The sequence below is a fragment of the Brachyhypopomus gauderio genome, chromosome 2, assembly GCF_052324685.1.
Source record: "Brachyhypopomus gauderio isolate BG-103 chromosome 2, BGAUD_0.2, whole genome shotgun sequence".
In the NCBI taxonomy this organism is placed as follows: Eukaryota; Metazoa; Chordata; class Actinopteri; order Gymnotiformes; family Hypopomidae; genus Brachyhypopomus; species Brachyhypopomus gauderio.
The window spans coordinates 4,693,687-4,708,416 of record NC_135212.1 but is presented as its reverse complement, the minus strand read 5'-3'; the positions used below and the strand labels follow the sequence as shown (position 1 = coordinate 4,708,416).

The 14,730-nt window shown below is 40.5% G+C and overlaps 1 protein-coding gene across 1 annotated transcript in view; it reads left to right on the top strand.

Annotated features, from left to right (window-relative positions):
• LOC143484453 (uncharacterized) overlaps nucleotides 1-14,730 on the top strand; it is a 62,211-nt gene that overhangs the window by 13,287 nt on the left and 34,194 nt on the right. The gene's annotated exons all lie outside the window — the stretch shown is intronic.

The window sequence follows — 14,730 nt, the reverse complement described above, 5'->3', positions numbered from 1 at the left end:
TTGTTCATTGCGCTGAGGCGCGACGCGCGCAAAGTTACAAAATTCGAGACGTGCACGACCTCGCGAATCGACAGCGCGCGAGACCCGCGCTCACCGGCGGAGCCACCGCGATTACGTCATTTTCGCCGCTGATTTTAGTTAAGCTTTTTTTTTTGTTAAAAAATTTGTTAAGTCTAATGCACTTTCTGCCATTCTCACTGCTGTGTGCTTAGTAGCTGAACCGGAGCGGAGTTGCGCATGCGCGGGTCAGTTTCTCCGCTGGCTTGCTTTTTACCGGTAATAAGCAAACGCACACGGTATGATAACCGTGCATTTTAATACCGTGGTATACCGTGAAACCGGTTACCGCTGCAACCCTAATATGAACAGTCTAATTTTAAGGGTATGTTTATTTTAACAGTGAGAGACAATATCTAAATGGAAATCCAGAAATTTACATTTGATAAAATATATACATTTGCATTCTGCAGAGAGAAGTAAGTATTTGATCCCTCTAGCAAACAGACCAGTCAAATGCTCCTAATCAACTCGTTACCTGCATTACAGAGAGCTGTCTCAAATTGTCACCTGTATAAAAGACACCTGTCCACAGACTCTTAACCACGCTAACGTAGGCAAAACCAGAGCTTTCTGAGGATGTCAGGGACAAGTTTCTAGACCTGCACAAGGCTGTAATTGGCTACAAAACCATTTTGGCTACAAAACCACGTTGGGTGAGGAGACAACTGTTGGTGTCATTGTAAGAAAATAAATGATGGGCAAGTGAAGCCTCAGAAACTATGTCTGACCTGTTGTGTAATGTTAGAAATATGTCAGTATTTAACTCTTTATCTGATTTGACCCCAGCCTGCCTGATTTGACCCTGATTTTGGATTTTACCCTTCAGTACATCTCACTCCTCTCAGCATTTACAGCCGCCTCATCGCTCCATGACACCTGTGGTGTTACAACAGGAAGGCCAGAGTGAAACTGCTGATGTTTGTGTTAGAATCTACAATGATTACATATTTACATAATTTCAAAAATGAGTTGTTTTTTTTGCATGAGTATTATACTGCTAACACATTTTTCATTGTTGGACAATACATTCAGTTTTGTACGGAGCCCGGGAGGGGACAAGGGTAAAAAATAAATTAAATGAGGGAACGTTTTACCATTCGAGCGCACGTTTTCTGTAATTCGTGCTCACGATTTATTAATTCGTGCGCACGTTTTGTTTTAATCGTGCGCACGTTTTCATTCATTCATTTGCAAACCCTACTGGCCTAAGCGCATACATTGCAGATACAAGGAGAGAGTCAGTAACAGTTCCCTGAAACTGTATATACTTTGATTGTTTAGATTTATGCCACAATGAACAGAGATACGTTTATTAGGTCTTATTTGCTTATGCGTCATGAGAACATTGTAGCTTCCCTTGCACAGCGGGGAATCACAATCAGTAAACTGCATCTAAAGCGAATTCTAAGCCTTTTAATGAACATTTATGACGAATTTTAATGTTGCTTTGTGTTTCAGGTTTGAATAGGCTACTTTAAATGCTTGAAATTGTAATTACTTCGTTTCACAACAAATATCTGTCTAACTGAACAGTTCTCTTGTATTAGGTTAACAAATACGAGCCTCTTGTAATTCTAGGACGGAACATGAGAGAATGTGAAGACGTTCAGATTGGGCGTTTTGAAAATAAACCATTAAACAACCATTAAACAATGTGATTAAAAGCGAATTATTTCAAATAATTTCGAGTATATGTATAAATGTTTAACTTTATTTAAGTTTATCGTGCTGGGAAATATTGAACTGGACCTTTAAAGTGAAGTACAAGTGTATGGAGTGATTTTTGTTTCAATAGTTCCACAAAAGCAAAAGTAAATCCAAGAGCAGAAAGTATATGTCATGAATGCAAAACAGAAAAATATATATCAAAAGTATATTTTTTAATATAATTGGTTATTTGAAACTTATTTTTGTTTGCATTTTGACAAGTTTTTGGTTCCATTTTTTTTGTTTTTTTGGATTTTCCCAGTAAGGTCTTTTGCTTCTGGAATCTCTCTTTGCTTCTGCTTCGTTTTTTGCTTCTGACTTTTGGAACACATTTCACGTGTGGGAGGGGCTTAGATGAAGGCGTTCCTCTGCAATCTCCATTGGTCACTGATTCCGGACTGACACAGAGCTCTGAGACCGCCTCTGGGACCAAGCCACGCCCACCCCACCAGCTTCCCAGCGTTTTCAAACATGGCGGAACGCGGGGGTTCTGTTTCACAGTAGCATGTAAACTAAGTTTTACCATTAAAGTTTATACAAAGGTTTTAGTTAATTGCTAAATGGTCTGTAGATATTGCAAATGTACACTGTATAATAACTACATTAAGCATGGCGGTTAATATTTAGCACACTTCACCAGCGCAAGCTTTTTAAAATTTTAGTGAACTGGATGCAGGCATGAAAATCTGTCACCTTGCGGCGAAATTCGCCGTTTTGAAGTTTTCATATTTTGCGGTAAAACAAACTCTTATGAAAAATAGGTAGATAGTTAACGGTAAAATAAGAAACAAGATTTTTTTTGTAGTTCTAAATGGTGAACCCTGGTATTTTTACACTCATTTTCGCCGCTATTGTTATTTATTGGTTCATTAAGATGTAGGCTAATGGTTTTGACTGAGCCATCTGGAATGGCGAAAGCGGCTTCTCGCATTTACGGATCTGGCTCCATACATTGACAAGACAGGTCAATATTTTTCAGTGCGATATTATGAGAGAAGACGACAGGGAAGAGCGTGTTTAAAGCTAGCCTTTAAATTACTTTTAATTTAATTGCTGCTGTAGCTTCTGTCACCGTTTTGCTACATTCACAATAGTAGCGACTAGTTACTCGCTCCTCCAGTAACGTTCGCTCGCGTCCCCGCGGGTCTAAAGTGAGAAGGAAACTAATCCGCACTCTGCGTTTCAATGGACTACTCCTCTTACTCGCACCCCTCCAAGTTAAAATCTTTTTTTTAAATCTCTGAGTCAGACAGTGTTTGAATGTCATGTCTGACATGTATTATGTTTAGTATCGCTATGTTCAATGGTTCAATGAATATTGTTCACTTCTTAATAAAATATGGACAGCACAAGATGCATCTGATGTGTGTTTGTGTTTGGCATCTGCAGAACACTGAAAAACAGTGTGAGTGAACAAAGCTGGTTGTATATAGGGTGGCCACTTTTCAGTATTGCTTTAATTTTGGCATTTTTTACTATTATGGATTTTACTATATTTGTAAATTTACTATATATCCTACACCTGTCCCCATACCAGATATTGCAAATACTCATATTTCTTCCACACATCAATGTTCTCTCCATTCAGTTCACTAAAATTTTAAAAAGCTCGCGCTGGTGAGCATGCTTAATGTAGTTATTATGTACATTTGCAATATCTACAGACCATTTAGCAATTAAATAAAACCTTTGTATAAACTTTAATGGTAAAACTCAGTTTACATGCTACTGTGAAACAGAACCCCCGCGTTCTACCATGTTTGAAAACGCTGGGAAGCTGGTGGGGTGGGCGTGGCTTGGTCCCAGAGGCGGTCTCAGAGCTCTGTGTCAGTCCGGAATCAGTGACCAATGGAGATTGCAGAGGAACGCCTTCATCTAAGACCCTCCCACACGTGAAATGTGTTCCAAAAGTCAGAAGCAAAAAACGAAGCAGAAGCAAAGAGAGATTCCAGAAGCAAAAGACCTTACTGGGAAAATCCAAAAAAACAAAAACAATGGAACCAAAAACTTGTCAAAATGCAAACGAAAATAAGTTTCAAATAACCAATTATATTAAAAAAATATACTTTTGATATCTTTTTTTCTGTTTTGCATTCATAACATATACTTTCTGCTCTTGGATTTACTTTTGCTTTTGTGGAACTATTGAAACAAAAATCACACCATACAAGTGCTTTAATTCCACCTTGTAAATGTGTATGAACCCTGCAAACATGACTTTGTTCATTGCGCTGAGGCGCGGCGCGCGAAGTTACAAAATTCGAGAGGTGCACGATCTCGTGAATCGACAGCGCGCTAGACCCTCGCGCACGGGCAGAGCCACAGCATAAGCAAATAAGACCTAATAAACGTATCTCTGTTCATTGTGGCATAAATCTAAACAATCAAAGTATATACAGTTTCAGGGAACTGTTACTGCCTCTCTCCTTGTATCTGCAATGTATGCGCTTAGGCCAGTAGGGTTTGCAAGTGAATGAATGAAAACGTGCGCACGATTAAAACAAAACGTGCGCACGAATTGTTAATCGTGCGCACGAATTAATAAATCGTGAGCACGAATTACAGAAAACGTGCGCTCGAATGGTAAAACGTTCCCTCGTTTAATCTTTTTTTTTTACCCATGTCCCCTCCCGGGCTTGGTAGTTTTGCTACTTGGATGAAGATGCTGAAAAATATTCGGCATTTTTACCCCCTTCACCTTCTTGATTTACTTCTGCTTGTTTGATCCTCCCTGTATTGAAATCAATCAATCAAATTTTATTTATATAGCGCTTTTTACAACAGTTTCACATTACAAGTGTCTGAGTCCAAGCCTCCAGTGAGCAAGCCAAGGGCGACAGTGGCAAGGAAAAACTCCCTAGTTTTTTTTTTTTGCATGAGGAAAAAACCTTGAGAGGAACCAACACTCAGGGGGAAACCGGTCAGGTTGGGGCAGTCATGGCCTGGTGGTAGGGAACTGGTCTTGTGACTGGAGGGTCATGGGTTCGATTCCCAGACATGAGGCCATGACTGAGTTGTGGTGTAAAAATCACAATTGACAAAATATGGCACGTTTACGTTTTACCCATCCTCGTCTGGCCGACACTGGTCACCATGACAACTACAACAATTTAGACAAAGGAAAAAAAGAAAAGGAAAAGGTGTAAGGGATAATGTCCATCTTTGTGTTGGCATATCTAGTTAGGCAGGAGGTGGCCGGCCCAGGATGGAAAGGCTTGTCTCTCCTCATCTCAGTGTTCCTCAAGTAGGCGGGCAGCCATGTGGAGAAAATAAAACAGGGAACATTAGCTCTGTATAAGGACATAAATAGGACAGATGAGAGTATAAACATTTCTGGAGTGTGGCAGCAACTCCGGCATTAAGTTAAATTATTACAGCCTAGCTAAAAAGGCAGACCCAGAAGGTAACAGACTTGGGAGCAATCTGAGATATTGGCATCCATCCACTGCACTGTCAACAAACTTGAGTGTGCATGAGTAGTGACAGGATGACAGCACCAGCACCCCAGTCTACCATAAAACCCTTCGCCTATGAACCCCTGGATCTGTACCTTTATCTAAGGGGTATAGGCGTGCAGACATAGACATCAGGTGGTGCTAAAGCACCACCAACTGCCCTTTATCAACGAAAGTGCCCTTTTGAATCTTCGGTTTAAAAAAAATTTATTATAATTTTTAACATTTTACTGAGGTTGGTTTTAACTGATCTTTTGAAAACCTGAGCGATTAAAAACAATGCCCTGAAATGAGCCACCACCTCGCACACACCCGACCTCTCTCTTCCTTTGTCACACCAGATGCGCTGCAGCAGCAGTTCAGTTCAGCGAGTCACAGATAGACTTCTTCTCCCATGCCCCACCAGCCAGGTAACATACACATCAAGTAAAATCGTACCGTTTGCCCTTTAAGCCCAATGTGAAATCATTTTCATGTGCAGTAAAATGTCTCATACAGCACCAAACTACTAAGCATTTTTAGCCGACTGGTCACCTGATAAACTAGTCGCTCTAGCCCAAATCAATGATGGATAATGTGAGGACGACCACATACAAATAATTAAGGTAGAGTTTGCAAATCTATGTGTTAAGTTGAACGTTTTCTGTTGTATAGGTTTTGTTAGACAACATAAATTAACACATTCATTTGTGAAAGAAGAAACGAGAAGTTCCCCATTACCTGTGAAAAATGCCCATCTGCATTCATGTAATGACAACACTCAGTAGCCTATAACTCCTTCTCGAACTTTTTGGTCTTTTTACTGTCTTAATAGGCCTTGTAGGCCTATATTGATTTACTAATAGCAAAATATATGCAACAAGCAGACAGTGGAGGGTAAACAGAAGTTAACTGAAGGACTTAACAATGACTGTATATAGTTAATATTGGATATGGATTTTATCAGTTGGTGACTTTTTTCCATTGATAACTCACATTTAGAGAATGTTATAAATAAAAGTCAGATTTCATTCAACATGTGCATGTAATATTTTCTATAATGAAGTGTTCAACGTGTGCTAAAAAGTGCCCTTTTTTCCCCCCTGAGCACTTGCCCCCCAAAATGTCTGTGCACGCCACTGCTAAGGGGGCATATTAATTATCAAACGCTAAACTAAATAAGTGGGTTTTCAACCTAGACTTAAAGATTGTGACTGTCTTAGAATGCCAGACACATTTTGGAAGGTTGTTCCAAAGCTGGGGGGCCTTACAAGAAAAGGCTCTTTCCCCTGCTCTTACCTTATTAATTTTTGGAAATAATAAAAGGCCAGCACCCTGTGATAGGAAATAAGTTCCTGGAGGTATTCAGGAGCAAGCCCTTGCAGTGCTTTATAAGTCAATAAAAGAATTTTAAAATCAATACGGAATTTAACTGGGAGCCAATGCAGGGCTGATAGGACTGGTCTGATATGATGAAATTTTCTAGTTCTAGTAAGAATTCTGGCTGCGGCATTTTGAACTATTTGAAGTTTATTTAGTTTCCTATTTGAGCATCCTGACAGTAGTGAGTTACAGTAGTCTAATCTGGAGCTAACAAAGGCGTGCACCAATTTTTCTGCATCATCCTGTGATGATGCATTTCTTAACTTGGCAATGTTGCGGAGATGTAGAAAAGCTATCCTAGTAGTATTATCTATGTATTTATCAATATGATAGGTCGGAGTCAAGTATGACGCCTAGGTTTTTGGCTACTGTGTCAGGTGTAATGGGGTAGTCTGTGAGATTAAGCATTAGATCTGGAATTTTCTGTCTTGCAGCCTTAGGCCCCAGGAGAACTTCTGTTTTGTCCTCATTAAGTTGGAGGAAGTTTAGAGACATCCAGCATTTAATAACTCTTACACAGGCCTCAATTTTTCCTAAACTGAGTTTGTCATCAGGTTTGGCTGATATGTAAAGTTGAGTGTCATATGCATAGCAGGTAAAATTGACACCATGTTTGTTTATAACTGCCCAATGGTAGCATATATAATGTGATTAATAGTGGTCCTAAAATGGAGCCTTGCGGGACCCCATATTTCACTTTTGTACGTTTGGATGGAATATTATTGAGCTTTACAAACTGATAGTGATTAGTTAAGTAAGAGCAGGGCCGGCGCCAGAACATATACAGTGAGGGGGCGTCAGAAAATTTCGGGGGGGCGAACGAAAGTTGTTGAGCGGGGTGCGTGTAACGATTGTCGAGCGGCCGAGGGGGCACCATGTAGCGATTGTTGTAAAATAAATGGGTCTTATTTTTTACATTGAGGGGGCGGGACACCTCGCCTGAGGGGGCGACGCCCCCATTCGCCCCCCCCGTGGCGCCGGACCTGAGTAAGAGTAAAACCATGAAAGGGCTGTGCCTGAGACTCCAACCCAGCATTCTAACTGTTTTAGCAAGGTCCTATGATCTATTGTGTCGAAAGCTGCACTAAATGTTTGTAAAAAGTGTTTGAGTCATCAGTGATTTGATGTTCTATTCAGTAGAGGTATGCCAAAAAATCGATTCACATATCGAAAATCGATTCTTATTTACTACGATTCATCTAAGTCGTGGTGAAGTCTCGCGTTACATAATTACAAAATTACGTGAGACTTTACGCACCAGGCTCTGGGACACATGCATGCGTGGAAAATAGATATTCAACCTGTCCTGTCTTCGTTTAAGGCAAAAATATGGGTTCATTTTAGTTTTTACCGAATGCCAGGAGAGAGAAAGTAGGGGTCTGCTTCTAAAAGAATGATTTACGACTTTGACATTTGAACCCCACCCCACCCCACCATGTGACATCATCACATCAATTAACGTCAAAGTGAATTAAGCAATGATTTGATCATGGCTATCGCAGAGTGCAGAACTCTATAACATCAAAGCGTATTAATTAAAACTTTTTTTTTAATTTTGATATTCTTCTTTGATTTTGACTTTGGCTCTAGCGGACCGTCTACCCTAGCCACCTGCGACACACACACACACACACACACACCCTGGTCACACATACTGGCGCGCACATACATTTTCCTGCGGTACCCCGTCAAAAATGCTTTACGATCGACCTTCACCAACGCTATAGGGAAACCTCCCTTTCACTATCCGCCCCGCGACACACACCCCCCTAGTCACACAGAACAGCGTGCACACACATGCCTCAGTCAGGAATGGTACCTGTCAAATGAATATCGATATAGTTGAATAACTTCAAAGTAGCGCGTACTTCAAAAAACAATTAAAGAAACTGTGGCTAATATGGGAGAAAGAATCACGGAAGCCGAGACTCGTGTGTCGTGTCTGGAGGACGAAAATGAGAAGCTAATAGCTAAAGATGTCGAGAGAGGCAAGAAAGTGGACAAGAGCCGCGTTCAAGCCCTGGAGAGTCATAGCAGGAGAAATAATGTGAGAGTGATTGGCCTGAAGGAGACTGTTGGTACAGAAGGAACATTGCTTGATTTGGTTTGGGGAATGTTTGTGGAAGGCCTCGGGTTGTCGGAGAGCGATGAGTACGAGATTGAGCGGGCCCATCGAGCGTTTGTTTCGCTACCGGACCCCGGAAAACCACCGAGACCAGTGCTCGTGCGTTTTTTGAGGCAATCAGCGAGGGAGAATATTATTGACGCGGCAAAGAAAAAGCTGGGTTTCGAATGGTGAGGATGCCGGTTGTCGGTGTTCCCAGACATGACGAAAGAACTTGCGGAGAAGCTGAAGGAGTTTGCAGGAATCAAGAGAAGGTTACATCAACAAAATGCTAAATACACTCTGGTGTTCCCGGCAACGCTGAGGGTGAAGTGGAAGGGGAGAAACCTGAGTTTCGGCTCGGTGAAAGCGGCAGAGAGATTCTTTGACGAGGAGGAGAAGAGTAATAATAATAATAATAATAATAAGTTCCATTTGTATAGCACCTTTCAAGATGCTCAAGGACGCTTTCCAGATGCAAAAACAAAAATACGCAAACTAACAAACAATACAAAAAATACAAAACAGGCAACACCAATACAAACAGATTAAATAAATTGAAGCCGGTCTAGGATGAAGAGTTTAGGTGAAAATATTGAGAAAACAGTTGAGTTTTTAGCTGTGTTTTGAATGAATTGAGAGATGAAGAGAGACAGAGTGATGGCGGGAGAGAGTTCCAAAGTGTTGGGGCAGCCACACTGAATGATCGACCCCCCATAGTGCTTAACTTATATCTAGGAACAACAAGGAGACCGGTGTCAGAAGAACGCAGTCTACGTGGTGGGACATAATGGTGGAGGAGGTTGGCCAGATATAAGGGTGCCGCACCAGCGAGTGTTTTAAATGTAAGCACTAGGAGTAATGTCGACATAACTGAATAAAGAGGCAACAGAAGCCCTCAGGGGACGTTGTGTCAAAAGTGGACGACCGGGAGGGGGGGTCCGCCTGCCTGTTGTCAAGAAGAGGAGAGGAGCAGCACCGCGGTCGTCAAGTGCTCATATTGGAGTAATTATTTTGGTAAGGAAAAAGGTTCAGTTTTCATTATTAAAACAAGTCAAAGATACAGAAGGGCGAATGATTTGTGTCCAGGCAATAATAGAGGGAGTAAAGATTATTCTTTGCAACATATATGCGCCAAACAAGGAGGGCCCTCATTTTTTTCATAATATAAACAAAGTGTTGGGAGATATGACAGGACAGGTAATACTAACAGGGGAAATTAGAAAAGCAATTACAAAAATGAAGGCAGGGAAATCCCCTGGATCTGATGGTTTTCCATCTGAATATTATAAGGAGTATTTAGTATTTACTAAATGGGTTAAAATATTGTACAAGGAACCAAAAGCAGCAGTCATAACGAATGGCATCATACCGTCTTTTTTTGATTTAACACGTGGGACCCGTCAGGGATGTTCCCTCAGCCCCCTGCTATTCAATATTTTTATAGAGACTCTGGCAGTCAGTATCAGGGCAGATGGGGGGATTAAAGGTATACTTTTAGGAAAACAAGAACACAAGCTACTCCTTTATGCAGATGACATTTTAGCATTTATTACTCATCCATATGAGAATCTGCCACATCTGATGAACATCATACAGACTGTTGCGCTTCCTCTCCTCCCGTTCTAGCGCAGCGTGTCCGTTTGATGCAAAAAAGAATGTCACCAGTCTTGTGTCTTTTAATCTTTTATTAAAGCTAATACAATCAAGAAATATTTTAAGAGATCTCTGAGAGTACACAAGAGTGAAAAGCCTCAGCCTATTTGTGTCGCTCAGTGTGTAGCTCTAAAACCAGTCTGCTTCTGTCTCTATTTTATAATGAATATGGGTGAGACCCCCCCCCCCCCCCCCCCGGCTCTGTTGGAATTTACCGGACTCTACCTGTTTTCCAGAAACTGTTTTTGCATGTTCTCCAAAAGTTGTTTGTCTAAGACTTTCAGAATTAGATGAGCCCATCTTAGTTCCCTAAATCCTACAACATGTTTTGACAACTTAGCGATCACAAAGGTGAAAGAGGCCCCACGTCTTGGGGTTGTAATCCACTTAACTTTCACTACTTGGGGTTTCACCTAAGTTACAGACGTCAAACACACAGTTGTTTCCTCTCTACAAGTTTTCACTTCGTGGTTTTGCAAATGTCAAGTGGACCTACAGAGGCTATTTTGAAGCTTCCTGTTTTTAGCAAGCTTTCTCCTGCATGTACTTAAAAGGGCAGACAAGCATATTCTCAGACACTTTTGATAAATAAGTAAGTAATTTGATCAATACTGTAATGTAAGCAAAATATAAAAGGATTATAATATTGATCTTAAACAGTAATGTTAGCAAAATATAAAAAGATTAGAATAAAGTCTTTGGTTATAATATATAAGATTACAAAAGCATTGTGATTAAAGTATAATTTTCCAACAAGACCTATTCAAAAATTTCGGGTTACACAATAAACTGGACCAAATCTGAAGCCATGCCACTGTCTGCCTCATGTCAGTCACATATGATACAAAATTTTAATTTTAAATGGACACCTAAGGCCATGAAATATCTAGGGATTAAACTTAGCAGAGTAGCGGAGGAAGTATTAACATTAAATGTCGACCCATTATTGTCAACAATTAAAACAAATTTTGAAAAGTGGGAAAAGATTAGACTAACACTATGGGGTAAAATTAATGTCATTAAAATGATCACTACTCCCCAGTTTAATTACATGATGTCACGTATGGCCGCACCCCCCTCCCTTAGCTGTCACTCCGGGTTCCCTCGTGTCTGTATTCCTTGCCCGTTCATCCCGCCCTGCTCGTTTGTCTCCGTGATTCCCTATTTATTACCACGCCCCTGTGTCATTGTCACCACCTGTTCCTTGTTTCAGTCCTGTGTATATTAGCCCCTGAGTCTCCCTTGTCCTTCGTCAGTTATTTTGGTTGCTTTGGTTGTCTTGGCCGTTCATGGTTTGTTCGTTGTACTTCCTCGTTTGTTTGTTTATCGCCCGTTTATTCTTGCTTTCTGTGTTTCCCTGCCTGGTTGTGTTTCCTTGTGTTCATCATGCCTGTTTATGCCTGTTTCTCGGACTGCCCTTCTGTTATGACCCCGAACTGCTTCTCTGACTCCGATGATGGTATGCCCTGTAATAAATCTCACTCTTCTCAGTATTTGTGTCCGTCCCCTCGCTCCGCAGCATGAGCTGCGTTACATAATAACCGACCTGGGCCGGTTCACCCCTCCTCAGGCGACCTGGTGGCCCGAAGCTCCCTCAGGGACACCATATCGACATCGACCATAGTGCGGACAACCTATCAACACAGTGCGGTGCAGCCTAGAAGCCCCAAGCTCACGCGCTCCTCCAACCTCAGCCTCCAAGTAACGTGGATTACAGAATGTAATTTGAACTAAAAAGAAAAAGTTGGTGAGGTTCACATATAATCTTAAGTAATTTCAACAAATTCAGCTCCAACGTATTCTTAACTTATTTTCCTTTGTTGATGTAACTTACTATTTTACGTTTCTTGTCCACTGTACTAACTTGTTTAATGAACGCATGCACACTTCAAGTTAATAGCGTCAGGGTTGCAATTACTTTCTGAGGTGTATGCAAACATACTATCGGCGCCCCCCAAACGAAAGTTGTTGACCGGGGGGTGGAGTGGTAGCGAACGTAAGATGGACACAAATTCAGTATTATATCTCATCGATTTGGCGCCCCCTCTAGTGCAGCGCCCCTATGCGTCGCATACGCTGCATACCCCCTTTTTGCACCACTGAGTAGCGTTTGCTACAGGGTTTCCCGGCTGTGCAGGAGCTTATGCACGTTTGCAAGTCCTTTAGCTACCGCAACTGCATGAGGTATGGAGTATGTTTTCTGTAGTAAATCATGTTGCAGATAAATTTACTTTATTTTCACATTTCTCAAGATTGTATACAGGGCCGGCCCTTCCATTAGGCGATATAGGCAAATGCTAGGGGCGCCGGCTGTCCAGGGGGGCGCCTGCGTGAATGCGTTATTTATTTATTTATTTTTATCTATTTATTTTTTTTATTTCCAAATGAACAAATCATAAATATGAAAACAAGCAAAGTCCACATAATCACAACTTCATTGTTTAATAATATTAGTCAAATTAATAATTATAATAGCACACGATACCCATCAGCCCCCTCCCCCCACTTGTTCTGCGCACCTCGTTACTGTTTCTCTGTGGGGAAAAAAAAACAACGCCACAGAATGAGTGTCATCTCTCCGGAAAGATGCCAAAAAGACCGAAGTTCTCTGGTGCCCAGGGGAGAAAAATGAGAAAACAGGAGGAAGAAGCCAAAGGTAATATAATATGGTGAATTACACTATACTGTATGGTGTACTTGAATGGTGCTTCGTTTTAATATGAGAATGCATGTTGATGTGTTTCCATCTTTGGCGGAGAATTTTTATAAGCAGATCTTACACACTGACTCATATAGGGATTGCTGGCTCTCCCTTTTAATTTGAAACAAATCCAAAATGCTGCCAATCTGTAGCAGTGGTGTTTTTCTTTGAAACTAGTTCGCTTGACTCATAACTAGCACTCGTCGTCATTATTAGTGATGTGTCGGTCGCGAACGAACCGGTTCAAAGAGCCGGCTCTTTTAAGTGAACGACGAGAGCTGGTTCCCCTCTAAGACCAAGCCGGTTCCCCTCTAAGACTCCTCCCCCGTCAACAAATTACGTTTCGTTAAAAGTTGTTCTCTTTATCTAAAATAGTTTTCAAATATTTTTTGAGCAATAGATTTATTGTTATACTGTCATATTTATAATTCATTTGGTTTTTATTTGTTTCTTTAATACTGATTTTACTGTTTTCGTTCTAAAATTAAAAAAATATTTATCAAAAACATAAAGCTTTGCGGTGTCTGTGTGACTGTCAAAACCCGATGATTGATGATGCAGGGGGCGCCAACCAAAATCTCGCCTAGGGCACCACATTGGTCAGGGCCGGCTCTGATTGTATACTTAAAGGGTCAAAGTAATTCTTGAGGTTAAAATCAAATGTTTCAATATAATAAGCCAAAAAACACTTATATATGACTATATGCCCAGCTGTCTTGTACAAACAAGTATAGGAAATGTTATTTTCAAATAAGTCACTTTCAACAAAGTTTTAATGTGTGTTAATGGTCTCGTTTCCACTAAAGACCAATGCAGTTAAGGTGTAGCAGTGTTAGCATAGTTCTAAATGTATGCAGACATTCTTACATTAGCCTGGTAGTGTATAAGTAAAGGACATTATTGTCAAACAATCATTTAGAGATGTTGTAAACGTCCTAATTCTGATGTAGCAACAAAGCAAATGGAAAAATAAACCGTAGACAGTTTAACGGGTCCTCACATTTGCGACTTTAGCTAGCAGGCTAGCTAGCAACCACCGGCAGTGGAAAAGAGGCCTCCCGCCCCGTGCCGCTTAAATTACCACATATAATGAATTCTGAGTGAATGTTCTTCACTTTAGGCTTTAGTGTCCTGCTGTGTGTTTCGATATGAACGTTTCCGTGACACTGTAATATGTAAATATTTAAGCAGTTCTCTCATCATTGATATTTTTAATATTGTATGTCTGTCTATGGTTATTTGTGCTTCTTGGCAAATGTCTAACTAGCAAAACACTAGGTAATGACTGACTCCTGTAGTGTAGTAGTAGTCTGACTCAATGGTATCTTGAATTCTGTCCTATCTGTACTATTACCTAGGATGAATTCTGTGATCGGATGCACTTTTGTAAATCGCTCTGGATAAGAGCGTCTGCTAAATGCCGTAAATGTTAATAGATGCTGCTTTTATGTACATTTTAATGTTGTAATGAAATGTAAAATTTTGTAATACTCTTTAATAAATGTTTTATTAATGTTCATCTTGTTGGATTGTGTTCTTTATTGCTATAAAAATACTATATTGCCTTTGTCTTAAAATATTAAGTTGACTGGACTCATTTTTATAAGTTGTGATAAATTTTGTTCTCCCAACTAGCACTGCTTTGTCCTGTAATTAATTCTAATGTCAGGAATAGCCGATGACAA